The following is a 14,207-nucleotide window of genomic DNA, read 5'->3' as shown; positions in this document are numbered from 1 at the left end:
ATAAAAAATTATTTTTTTTTAGAAAAGACAATTGCGTGATAAGAATCACTTGCAATAAAGCACTATATATTCTTCTGTTCATTTATCAAAATATCATCGATTAAAAAATAAAAAAAGCTAGTAGAAAGTATTATCATGGTATACTCAGGAGTTCTAATTGATGATAAGGCCGTTAATTATTAAAAGCGACCAGCAGCATCCTTGATATAGCCAGGAATGCAGATGAGTTTTTTTTTTTGCGTTACTCAGCATTCATCTCGAGATCTCGACAGCCTCTCCTGCCGCCTTGGCTTTCCTCCGCGCGGCAACGAAAGTTGATCTGACCCCACGAGAGTCCGGTTCAACCCTACCTTCCCCCTCTTTCTCCACCGCTACCCTCCCGTGCCCTAACAGCTACGTCGGACCCTGGTTTGATTTATCACGGCGTTGCCGGCAGCCTCTTATAAATGTTCAGGAACAACTCTACTGCTACGTCCATCGCTCATCTTGGCGGAACGCAAGAGATTCCGAGGAATCCCGCTGACTTTTCCTAAGCGTCCTTGAACTAACGTCAGGTAAAAATCCCGAAGATTCTCCATTCCTTTGCGATAATATCGAAAGAAACTTTGATTCAAAGATTATTTCAAGTACGATCTTCTAACGCTAACTATAATTTTCGAAAGATTATATAGTAAAATGTGAATATACAATTTATTTAGATAATATGATTGTTTTTCATTATAGAAGTATAGAAGTATTATAGATTACAAGTTATACAATATTACAAATTATTATAAAATTATTATGTTTAAGTTACAATATGTTTAAGACAATTCATATCCGAATGCATTTCATTAAAACGTATCTCATGAATATTTGAATATTCAGTTATTTTTGCAGAAACGAAAAAGGTTTGATAAGGTATCCTTGATACATGCGATTTAACTTTCACTTTGTATTTCGATTTTTCTTTGCTATAATGGATTCTATAAATGGCAATCCCATTATGTTTCCTTGCGATCCATAAAAATAGTTGTTTCATATATAAAATGCTTTCATTTCATTCGTATCGGCGCGCTGAATATGGTATGAGAAGGCTACGCTGCACTATAATCGTAAAAGAATCCAAGTTATTATTATTGAATACTATGCTTGCATTTTCAATCAGATGCTCGTTACGAATGGTTACTTAATTCTATTCTTTTGTTTGAAAGAATCTGTATAACGTCAACATACATAATGTGTTATTTTTCAAAATTAGATTAAAAATTAAATCTAATTATCAAGACTATACAATTATTAAGTAAATTTCAATAAAAGATTATTAAAAAGAAAATTATAAAACAATTTTGCAAAGAGTATATTCAATGAAAAATATTATTAAATATCAAAAGGTAAGAAAATTCCTTTAACAGAATTGACGACACATGCTGGTTTTTATGGTGCATGTGCACGCGAGCTGCATTAAATCCGGGCTGCAAGGACGACGGGGCCTCTACCGCCTACTTTAGACGCTTCCAATTGTCCCTTGTTTGTTTTAATTATACAATGCATGCTATATCAATCTTCGTCTTGGCACACCACGTGATACTGCATCACACATTTTTTGATACCGTAACTACGACGAACAATATTAATTATCTTCAAGGTAAATTGCGTATTGCAAAACTTTTTGAGTTACGCTCATCGTCAAGAATTCATCTGCAACAGATGATTGAATTTATCATAATGCATTATTTATAAACAACCTTCGAGTAAAGGCTCTTCCGCGCTTTAATTTCTATTTCTTTCTGCAAATCGATATTAATAATAACTGAGAATGTTTTTATCAGTACATGGTATAATTTAAATGTATCTGTAATTAAGTTTTGCTTTATTGAAATCTGTTATTCTTTACTAAGAAAGCAATAAGTTAGCATTTATAGCTGAACATAAAATAGCATACCAGACGATCGATTACATGTGTATTTTATACGCGCAAGTGCCTTGGTTAATGGAAGATTATAATTTTAGCAAGATTTCTCCACAAGCCGGAGAGAGTGTCCAATCTTCTTCATTTTTCATTCTTTCACAATTTTTTACTTTGCTTAATATAATGCCTTCTTTTTTTATTCACGTACAGAAATTACGTTCCTTCATATGTTGACAAAGTTTATGGTTATTTTTATTGATTTACGGTTTACGGTATCTATCTAATTCCTTCAAAATTCTTTAAAAAAGATAGAGGAAACAATTAAAGAAAAAGAAATAGATACATAGAGAAATTGAGAGAAAGACTAAAAAATGAAATTTATAGACGATGCAATTTGATACGTACGGCATAAAAAGCAAATAAAAGATACGTTAAAAATATGTATTTTATATGAAAAGATATTGCCAAGTTAGGTTTAATGCGACTTTTAATCCTAGTGTTATTTTGTGCTGCTCTATTTTTATGCTTTTTGTGATTCTTGTAAATATCTCTGATTTCCACGTGTGGCTTGACAGAATCGAGCACTTCTTAATCCCTTAACGACGGAGAGGAAAGTGCTCGGGAGAGAGACATCGAGAAGAGTCAGAAGAAGCCATATACAGATAAAGTCGCGAAATCGAGTCCGAGCAAGCTAATCCGCTTACGGCGACGTCGCAGGCGAGGAAGCGAGGAATGCACATTCGCGACGAAATCGCAGCAGATTATGGTCTTAAGTCGCGAAGTTATAGAAACATCAAGATACGAGCGACACTTGTCTCTCGCGAGCGAGCGAGCTTAAATTAGTTTAATAGGGTTGAACGATACGGCGCACCGCGATGAATAGCATGGCAATATTAAGGAGAATTTGTTGCACATCGATTGGATTTTACAAGAGGCGTGTGATTTCATTTTTACTTAATAGTTATTTTTGCGATTCGTTGTTTGTGATTTACAACCTTGGTTATAAGCGGATTAAATCGAGGACGAGCTAAAAAAATATCGGTCATCATTCGGTGGATCATTCTCCCCGTTATTAAATCGATTCGTTTTCTTAAGTTATAATACTGCATAATAAACTTTTTTTTTGTATTAATCTGATATGAGAAAAATATATTTTTTAGGTATACAATTAGGAAAAGTCTTGATTTATAAAAAAAATTTATAAATTTGCTTTGAGAATCTATTAAAAGTAAGAGTTTATCTATTTTCTTTTATTGTTTTATTTATTTTGAAGATTAAAATTCAGATTTTGTATTATCAAGGACAATTTTATACAACATGAAACCAAGATTTTCAATCATCCAATGGAAAAAAAAAATTATTTTTATTAATATAATCTAAACAATTATTATTTTCAACGTTAATGATATGATTTCGATGATTGATGAAATGATATGTGTAAAAAAAATTGAAGGGAAACGAAAAATATAGCTCTTTTTAACTAAATTTTTTCTAACCATTTATATCCCTTTTTTTAATCATTTAAATATCTAGAAGGGTACATTAGTCGAGTATATACTTGATGTACTCCATAATAGGCATATACTTACGACTCTAATTGAGTGCGCATTATTGATACGTCGCTCCGCTATAAATCGATTACTTTATTGAGATCAGCTTTGGAATGTACGCCTCTGGACAAGGATAACAGCTTTCAGAACGAAAGACTCTTTGAGAGGAAGAGACGCGATAATGCGGCAAAAGAGAGAAAGAGAGAGAGAGAGAGACAGACAGACAGGCAGAGAGTAACGTTGCTTTTCTTCTTCTTTTCCCCTTTAATGAGATATCGCCGATACATTAGCGTAATTCGCCCTGTTCTCCGCGAGATAATGGGGTAATTGCTTTGTGAATCCTGACTTGTCTTATCCTGCCGGTCGTTTACGGGTCGTCCTGCAGCCTGTTCAGCGCAAACTTGAAACCTAAGGTTTTACCGCCGATGGACACTCTCGCGGAATGGTTTACACTGGGCAGAGGCGATAAAGTGCGCTTTATCCCGATGTACCGCAATGCGCTTGCGAGCTAATGAGATACATTAATTTCTAATGCGAGTATTTTCCAGTAATATCCTCCTTATCTATATATTATGTATCCTATCTGCTCGAAAGACGTCAAATATACTTCAGATCAAAGAATCTGTTATAAGTAAAATAGAATATTGAGATTTGACGAGCTCTGTAATCCAGAATTATTGTATATGTTATATATTAAAAACCATCATACGTATAATATTAAATGTTTAAAAAAGTATAATCAGCTAGTTAATATAGTATAATATTATTGAAAGTCATTCGATTACAATTACTATCATACTATCAGAAGGCATTCGATCATATGCAGAACTTTTGTTTATTCCTAAGAAAATATCTTTGAGAATATGTTGAATAAGCTTTGATACATTAATCTTACATTTTTCTCTCTTCTTCTTCTCTCTTTCTCTTTCTTTCTTCTTCCTTTTTCTCTCATCTCTTCAGATGGATGATGCAGCGTAAAGAACGCAATGATCGCAATCGTGCGATTCGCTCGAGCTAATTGATGATTTCGCCTGCTCGGCAGGTTCCGCCGAAAGGATTCGTAAAAGGACAACGATCGCGGGTATCCCGAATAAAGACTATAAATTCGATTAACCGCAATCCGGCGAATGGCGGACTTGCTTTGCGCGCGGAAGCAGTCTTCAGCAGCGATGCGACTTCCGCCGAGACGAATGTGGCGAGTATAGACGGAGCCGAAGAGACTTCTTATCGCACATCGATAAGTTCACAGTATCTACTCCTGACCGTCTCCTGATTTATGCGCTTTTGCTTGTCGCCGTTTTTCGGAAGCGCAGATTCCAAGTGCGAGGTAACGAATCGACCATTGTCACGTCAGGAACGCGATGCATGAAACTGCAACTGCTTCACGACGAGTTCCTCGCGTTATCGTTTGTAAACAAAAGAATGAGATAGTTTTCGATTAAAATTTTATCGATTTATTTGGGGGTTTAAAGCAGATGGAGTTGTTCGAATAACTGTTTGAAAATTTAATTTAATTTAATTTAATTTAATTTAATTTATTTAATTCATTTTGAACAGAAAAGGGAACCCTCTAGTACAGACAGTTAATAAGAATAGACATCAGATTGATATAAATCAGGCAGAGAAGATAACAACAGAAAATTACAACTTAAATGTAATTTCATATTAAATAAGATAATAGCATTCAAGTGATATTAAAATTATGTCATCTAGAAATAAACTTTAACTCGCATTACTTATTACATCGCAAAGTGACATTAATTTTGATTTATATTTCTAACGCAATATTATTTGCATGTATCGAACGATTAAAAATATTTATCACTAAATATATGATATGACAGGAATACAATCTTTGATGTTGTAGAATCTCTCCGTGTTAAAAGTCTTGATCTCCTGAAACTTAGTCGAGATGATGCTAAACAGAACTATTAACGTTATTAAACTTCTCGCGCTTTATATTACTTTCTTTAATCAAATCACACGTTCTCACGAGCGCTGCCGCTTATCTAGGATTATATCGGGCCGCGCGGCTCCTTGGGTTAACAGGTGCAATAATTATAATTGACTCTCTCGCCTTATGGCGATCGGTCGCCACCTCTTTCTTATCCCTGTTTCTCCCTGTTGATCGACCGCGCGCGTTTTTCCGCATCGGATATAATCGAATCGCCATTAAAGTTCCAGTCGGCGAGGCGCGGATCGTTTCGTTCGCCGAGACGTATCTGTAATGAGAATCGAAATCTTTGTGTCTCGCTTTTTCCTCTCTCTTCCTCCTTCCTTCGCGCGGGCGCACGTGACTTACGATCAATAGTATAGCTATGGATTTATGAGTTATATCGTTCGCCGACACTTTTTTAATTTCTTCTTTTCTTTTCCCCTCTAAAATATTTCTCGCGAAAGCTCGTGTCGCTTTAGACATCTTTGTCTTTTATACGCACCTATTAGCAAAATATCTGTATGATATCGTGCGAACGCATGCAGATATATCTTGGTCATCAAACAAATTTAAAATGAGAAAATAATTATTGACTAGAGAAGGAAATTTAAAAAAATTAATTTAGCGCTATTAGAAAATACAAAGCAGAAACAAAAATTGTACCTATTTCTTTAAAGATTTTAATTATAATTTGTAAAAGATATTTAAGAAGAATTAGCCTTTACTTTATGAGTTTGTTTGAAAATATTACTATAAACAAATGTTTATGAACAAAATATAAATTGGATTGCCGCGATTTATAATTATTCTATTTTTGAAAAAATAGCTCTATCTTTCTTGTACTATTCCTTACTTCTTAAAATGTTAATTTTCTTTAAAAGATGACAAAAATACTTCTGAAAATTTCATATTTAGAAATCGCAAAGCTATAGATAACTTATGCTTTTTCCTTCCTAAGAGCGATGCAAGACTTTGCAAGAGTCCATCTATTCTTAAAAAAAAAAGCATGATATTATCTTTAATCCTACAACTTCTGTGCAGTAGACGAAAGCAATTAAAAATATATGAAATAAACAGCGATGAAATTATAATTGCATCAGAGAGATATATCTGCGAATGTTGCGAACATTGGCATGTTGGTTGCTTCATTACAATCAAGGCATTCAAGGTGAATCGCTTCGAGATTCGCGTGAGAACACGCTGCTAATAACGATCTCTCGATTTAATATTCCTAATCGTCCGTTTAATATATCATTCGGTCGACTGAGTCACCGCGAGCGAAAGGCAAAACGATGTCAGCTACCATTCTAGATTCTGAAATAATGCTACCCGAGAGTCACCATGAAGCTCAATTGCCAAATAAGATTAAGTTCCGGTTGCCCGACTCTCGATTAATGAATCGTAATTAATTCTTTTCTCTACATTTCCATTCGGATTATACTTGCTTAATTAACTGTAATCATTGAGTCTCTATTATTTTAGAAATTATAGCTTTAGCTCTATATATATTTTAATTGGGACTAAGAATTATATTAAGTTATAGTGTTTCTTTATCTGCTCCTTCGTCATAATCTTAATGATCTATAACATAGCAACTTGATTTTATAAATAGCATTTTTTTATTTTCTTCGAAATTATATCTTTGACTTTCTATTTATAATGTAATTGAGACAATTCAATGGTTAATTAGTTCTCGACAAGTTGTCATATTTTTAATCAATTATGCTTAGGTGCTATAAATAAATATACAAAGTGATGATTATTTTATCAAAATAATTAAATCAAACATTTGCGATAATTGGTCCCCACTGCAAGAGACTCGCGGAAGTTTACGAAGGAAAAGAATAGAAACATCTGGATAATTTCTTAAATCTTTTTCAATCAGATCTTTGCAAATACGGAATTGGCAAGTAAGCAGCTGCCCGTGCGTGCCGGTCAACGAAATGCAATTTATTCGGTTTAGGAATTACTCCCCGCGAAGATACAGTTCGTCTGATGCATGGAACACCCAGGAGCGGTCGCTGAAAGAGAACGAGAAGGCGAGAGGTGAGCGGAGAGCGAGTGGAGTGCGCGCGAGACAGTGCCTCGAGAGCGAGCTCGTTATGCGGCCGATGGGAATGCGACGTAGCAGCCTCGCGGTGGGACCACCCTGTTCGAAACCGGCACGGGGGGAGGAATCGAGGGACAATGTCTCACTTGAATTTACTATCGGCCCCGTATTCCTCGTAGCCGTTTGGTCTTTCTTGCGACGACGACTCTCGCCGTAGGTCCACCGGTACCATCGGATCAATGTGAAGAGCGCATCCGCGGACGGTCTCTCGAAGGATTCGGCAGGACATACGCGGATGAAGAACAGTCGCGTTTTCCCCCTATCCGACACGAAAGCACCTTATTGCAGATTAATGAATAATTTGAGAAAATATATCATAAAATATATCGAAAATTGGCAAACTTTGAGAAATGATTAAATATATATTAATAATAATAACATTGAAATTATGGAATAATTTAAAAAATGGATTATTTTATACATATATTAAGATATTTAATATTTTAAAAAATTAAGAAGTTGAATCAAGAGATAGAGAAAGAGAATTCTAAAAAAGTCATTTTTAAAAATTTGTATTTCACTGATCTTGAAACATTCTATATCGACAGACGCCAAATTCATTAAAAATAGTCAAACCGTTGTGCATACGAATATTACATAAGTGAAGCCGTCCTCTGATTTACACCAACGCATTTTTGAACGACTGACAACCACATCCAGTCGGGGTTCTCGACCACTAGGTCGACATCCGTTCGGCGAGGTCGTTCCTAATGGATAATGATGATAATAATAATGAGAACGGCGACAGCGGTCGCAATTACGCGACGCACTTTTCTCCGTTCTTTCGCTCCATCTAAGTCGAGTCAGCTGACTACGCGGTCGCTGATGTCACCGTTGCAGCGTATTCTCCGTCCTCACGAAGAAGCTACACCCACTTGAAAGGCCAAACACCTACTACTCGCGATACGACGTCACAAAAACAGAATTCCTCCCTCGCCCATTTGTTTTTTTCTCTTTCTTGCATCCAAACTCTTTGTATCTCTCTTATCAAAAATATTTCTTAAATAACAGTTAGAAATTTGTTTTCTAATTACAACCGTATAATAGTTCTTTTTATTTAATTTGACTTTTTAGTTGTAAACTATATATATTTTCTCTTCTCTCTCTCTCTTTCTCTCTCTCTCTCTCTCTCTCTCTCTCTCTTAGAATATAGCTACAAATTGTTTTCTTTTTTGTTCACTCCTGCTTTTATTTTAAATGTTATGAAACCTTTTTATGAGTGATATCAAAAATTAATCATTTAATATTATTTTAATTTCCGGTTTTACTATATTTTCACGTTCAATTTCATACTATATTTTCATGCTCAATAACAGTTCCTAAAATTATTTACTTTTACTTTTTCTACGCTATATTATTAGTTAGATTTGTCCGTAAATTAAACAATCAAATATTTTAATATATAATTCACAATTTAATTTTTTATATGTAAAGCGTGTCAAAGAAACTTATGTCCTGGGACGTGAGGTAAATTTAATTCTATTCTCTGTCCATTTGTGTTTCTCTCTCTCTCTCTGTCTCATCCTCTCCCACTTCGACTCTCACCCACGCGTTAAACGGTCGTGAGCCTTTCGCGCCGAGCAAGAGCTTATTAGAACACACGAATAGAATCTTTCGAGTAGCGCGCCTCCATAAACGGCAGGATTCGCCCACGTCTCGACAACGTCCCGAAAGGTATACCTGTCGCTTTTGAGCGCACCTTTTTCCGATCATTAACGAGCTCCCTATCCGCGACGCACCGCAAGGTAAAGGAAAAGTCTCTTTGTTCATGGGATCTAGACGGCTGCGCTCCTCCCAGCGAATCAATTAAACGCAATTGTTCCTGTGACGTATATATATATGTGCTATATTCACGGTGACATTGATGAGGGTTAAATTTGTATAATCATTTATAAAGCACAACCCGTGTTTCAAAAGTCGCTTATTTTGCTTACAAATTTAAAATCAATATGTATGTGTTTTTTATATACTATTCATTATCTTAAATATACTAATAGTCAGAGATCTACGTGCTTTTAAAATAATCTGTGAATTAATATTACAATCTTATACAAAAAAAAAAAATGGTAACAGTAATTGTGCTGTTATGATAATCTAACCGATCAAACTATGGAAAAATTTAGATAATTTTCTATTCAATTATCACTCTTTTATAATTAATCGAATTATATTATATCCACTATGTCATATATACATATAAATAGTTCGAAATTAACTTACTTAAAATCTTTGATTCTAAAGTCACAAAAAACTAAAGAAATGTAAAACTAAGAACAATAAAAAAACAATTATTTTAAATTCAGCAAGTTGCAATAAGATCGATGAAGAAAGACGCGGGAATGTCGGAAATATTCTACGGGTATCCCGTATCGCGTATTTTCGAGATGATATCCCTTTCTTCGGCAGCGTAGCAGCCCCTTTTTTTCTGACGCGCAACCCGTCGCCGAGTATTTGCCGCGATCCGTCGAAATATCGGGGTGTCTAGCGTATAATAAGACAAGGCAGAACGTTGCTCCGGACACCTCGGACACATGTCAGCACCACCGCCGTTCGTTCCACAGCCTAGTGTATACCGTAGTCCCGCCACTCGTCAATTAGACGCGATATCCTTTCCGTGACGAAAAACCTGGCTGGGCTAGTACCTCGAATCGGGAAGACGAGGGGTTTCGGAAGAATGACATTAACATACCGAGCGACGTGGGGCGGCGGAAAAGAGGAAGGAAGAAGGAGCGGAGAAGGAAGAGAGAGAAGGGTGCAGACTGACACGCCGAAATGGTACAAGCAACCGGCAAGAAACCGGCGATTCCTAAGCGTCGTCCAGCTTTCGAGAAATCGGCGAATTCCACGCATTTCCCCAGAATCGATCGAACTTCGCGCCTGTTGGAACGATCGAACTCGGATAATTAAGACCACTTGATTCTGCCAGTTTAATTAAGCGCTGATCTTTTGGGGACGTTGCTGATATAGGCTTGGCCAATGATTTTTTGTTATAATTATGTAATTCCTAGAAAAATCAATGCATCGCGAAATGATTGATAAAAATAATGTAGAAAAAATAATTACACTTAAATTACATAATATTATATTAATAAAATTCAATAGAAATTTATGTACGATTATCATCGCAAAACTATATTTTTAAAATATCTCTAATTGCATAAATTCTTCAAGTTGCAAAACATTTTTATTTGCGCGCGATCCTATTAAAAAGCTGAGATGCATTCCAAGATAATCGATAGACCGCTTCTATAATTTCCAACCCTTCGAATGCCCGCTAATCGCAGGCGGCCGATCGATACGGTCGAGTGCAGAAGTACCCGTTACTTCCGGTGTGAGCGACCCGACGACCTTCGCTCCCACCGACAAGCGTCTCCAAGTTGGGAAGATGAAACCTGGACAATGAGGTCCAGCGCGGTCTGGGAGACAGACTGACCGAGGGTGAAAAGCCTCCGGGCGTAGCTCAATTATGTAAGGCGCCGCGAGGGCTTCCCCGTACAATGCCCGTACGATGGACGGGGGGGATCTTCGTGTTAAGGTGTCGTGGGATACGTCGCGGAACACCGTATACACAGGGTGGGCGTCAAGGACTCTCGGTGCGGGACAGGATAGACGACGGTTCGGTGTGACTGCCATATCTGGACACCGTGTAGACGGCGGCGACACGCTCGAAGCGAACCGGTGCTCGTAACTCGTGCCGGACTTGTATGTGCGCAACATGTATGGGAGTGTCTCGAACGCACACTGACACATGTGCTCGTCCAGAGCTGTCGTTCTATCTATACGCAGATTTGCTACCGTAAAGAATATCAGTAAAGAACAACATATAAAATAAGCATAAACACGGTTTGGCAACCGTTCGTTAAACTTTTTTATAGACTGTTCTTATTGAAAAGTAAAAAAAATATCTGTTGAACGGCTGGAATTAATTAAAACAGTTGAGATTTTTCGACAGAATGACAGTTAATAAAATCAACTTAAAAACACATGTATTTTTGGGAAAAATTAATTAGTATAATTATAAAAAATACAGTATTGACATATATATGTATTTTTTAAAATTATTTGCGAAAAGATTTTAAGTAACATGTTTCTTAATTGTTGCTTAATTGTGTGACAATTCATTATTATATAAATCAAATTTGTCTGTTTTTTTCAATTAATTCCCATTAATTTAATCCAGCAATGATTTATCTCTTATTTTATCGCATGTCAAATCGCAAACTTAACATTAACTATCGAAAGTAGTTTCTTCGTGAAATTATTCTATAAAGATACAGGTAATTATGCACGCTAATGTCCATATGCCGTTATAAGGATATTTACCGGTCATTGAGCAGAGCACCCGTGCTCTGATTGGCCATCTGTAATTTATCGTTAGTCTGCACACGTTTTAAAGGAACTTACTCTCGATCCGGTAGCGCGTGCTGATGTAAGCGACCGTTTTGCAGCATCGCGCCGATCAATCGTCGAGCTTTTCAGCATCTAGATGCAAACTGGTTTTACAGGAACGCATTTACATTAATGAGGCACTTGTGTGCCAAATCTGTAACGCAAAGTGACACAAATAAGGCTAAGGGAATGCTATTAGCGGTGACGGAAAAGAATGAAACCAGACGTGTCTCTTCCCTGTCAAACCTCTTCGTCTTCTTCTTCTTACAAGATAAATTTATAAATGGTCTCTTTTAGTGTTTAACTTTACGTTCACTTGCACGTTAGCCTATCGAGATGAAGCGATCGCCGCGATAATGATTGTTAAACCGTATAATTATTATCCACAAGCCAATCGAACGATGACGCAAACTATATAATGTTAAGTAATATCCTGGCTAATGTATTCCCTGCCATCGATGATCGCAATGAACGTCGCCATTAATAACGCCCGAGATCATTGATCGATAACCAGTGATTTGCATCTCGTGTTCATCGAAAGTGTGACAACGAATCGAACATCGAGTAACGTTCTTTTCCGCTGATACAGCATCGCGCCGATCAATCGTCGAGCTTTTCAGCATCTAGATGCAAACTGGTTTTACAGGAACGCATTTACATTAATGAGGCACTTGTGTGCCAAATCTGTAACGCAAAGTGACACAAATAAGGCTAAGGGAATGCTATTAGCGGTGACGGAAAAGAATGAAACCAGACGTGTCTCTTCCCTGTCAAACCTCTTCGTCTTCTTCTTCTTACAAGATAAATTTATAAATGGTCTCTTTTAGTGTTTAACTTTACGTTCACTTGCACGTTAGCCTATCGAGATGAAGCGATCGCCGCGATAATGATTGTTAAACCGTATAATTATTATCCACGAGCCAATCGAACGATGACGCAAACTATATAATGTTAAGTAATATCCTGGCTAATGTATTCCCTGCCATCGATGATCGCAATGAACGTCGCCATTAATAACGCCCGAGATCATTGATCGATAACCAGTGATTTGCATCTCGTGTTCATCGAAAGTGTGACAACGAATCGAACATCGAGTAACGTTCTTTTCCGCTGATAAAAAAAAAAAGCTTGTTTCTCTTTTAGCCTTACCTTATTCGTACGTACGAACCGTACGGAATCTGACACGTAGGCCTGAAGCTTGCGATGCGGTTGTAAAAACCATTCGGTATAATCGACGTAATTGTGGACCGATCCGATGCCTGGATAATTCTAGGTGGGTATATCTATCTACCCGCCGGCCAGTTTGCCTTTCATTTCGCGCGGCCCACGTAATATGCGTACGATATATGCAGCGCACGATTGCAGAAGAAGAGCGAAGGATCCGAGAACATCGGCAGGTGCATGAGAAAGAAAAATCAATCCCTCAGCGGAAAGATGATTGGCTATGGGCGAGCGTCACGAAATCGCATGCTTATGTATCCTTAAGACGAACAGTGGTATCAAGAACGCGTTACAAGGTTGTTGCTGGGTACCATTGGGGAACTGAAACGCTCATTCGGAATGCAGATTTCCTTGATCGAAGGGAAACGTTAAATTTCTGTAAATTATGCTTTCTGTCGGTATCACAAGTTTGAGTACATCATGTTTCGCAAAATTTTGTACTATCCATTTAATACTTTCTTATAGAACTGAAATAATATATTTTTCCGATTGTTAATTGACAAAGCAAAACATTTTCTTATGATAAATTGTTTTTTGTCAATTAGTAACTAGGTTTTATAAAAGAAGAAAGACTTTTTAAAATATTATAGAAAAGACAGATATCGCAATCTTTGCATTTCTATTTTGTTCTCGCTTTCTCTTTTGATTATTCCATTCAATTTTTTAAGTTCTTATCAAATTTGTGATTAGTAAGAATATTCAAATATTCGCTGGAGATATTCGGAAGTAGATGAAAGAATTTCAATAATTTTACAGCAATTCTAATTGTCAGAAAACTGGCGAAGATAGCAGCCATGTAGTAATCTGTGAATTCTTCTCTTTCTATCTTTGTTACGTGCAATGTATCTATTAACATCCGCATGTCAATCGATACGCTCGACAGGAGAAGATCAATCGTTTCCCACATTCTCATCAATCATCGAATAAATGAGAAAACGTTGCGGGCAGTAAATGAAACATCGACAAAGCGTTTCTTTGTCCCGTTCGCGGAAAAAAGATACGTTCGCAGAAAAGTACGCGGTCATAAGATTTCTTCGTACTCGATTGCTCTTGAGTACCCGAGCTACGTGTATGCCGCAATCTACCCAAGGTGGAATACGCGAAGGATAC

The 14,207-nt window shown here is 36.8% G+C and overlaps 1 protein-coding gene across 1 annotated transcript in view; it reads right to left on the bottom strand.

The window, feature by feature from the left end:
* Positions 1-14,207, bottom strand: part of LOC115245656 (epidermal growth factor receptor) — a 64,655-nt gene that overhangs the window by 40,972 nt on the left and 9,476 nt on the right. The gene's annotated exons all lie outside the window — the stretch shown is intronic.

Source organism: Formica exsecta, unplaced genomic scaffold (assembly GCF_003651465.1).
Source record: "Formica exsecta isolate Colony F162 unplaced genomic scaffold, ASM365146v1 scaffold125, whole genome shotgun sequence".
In the NCBI taxonomy this organism is placed as follows: Eukaryota; Metazoa; Arthropoda; class Insecta; order Hymenoptera; family Formicidae; genus Formica; species Formica exsecta.
This window is presented reverse-complemented; position numbering and strand designations above follow the sequence as displayed.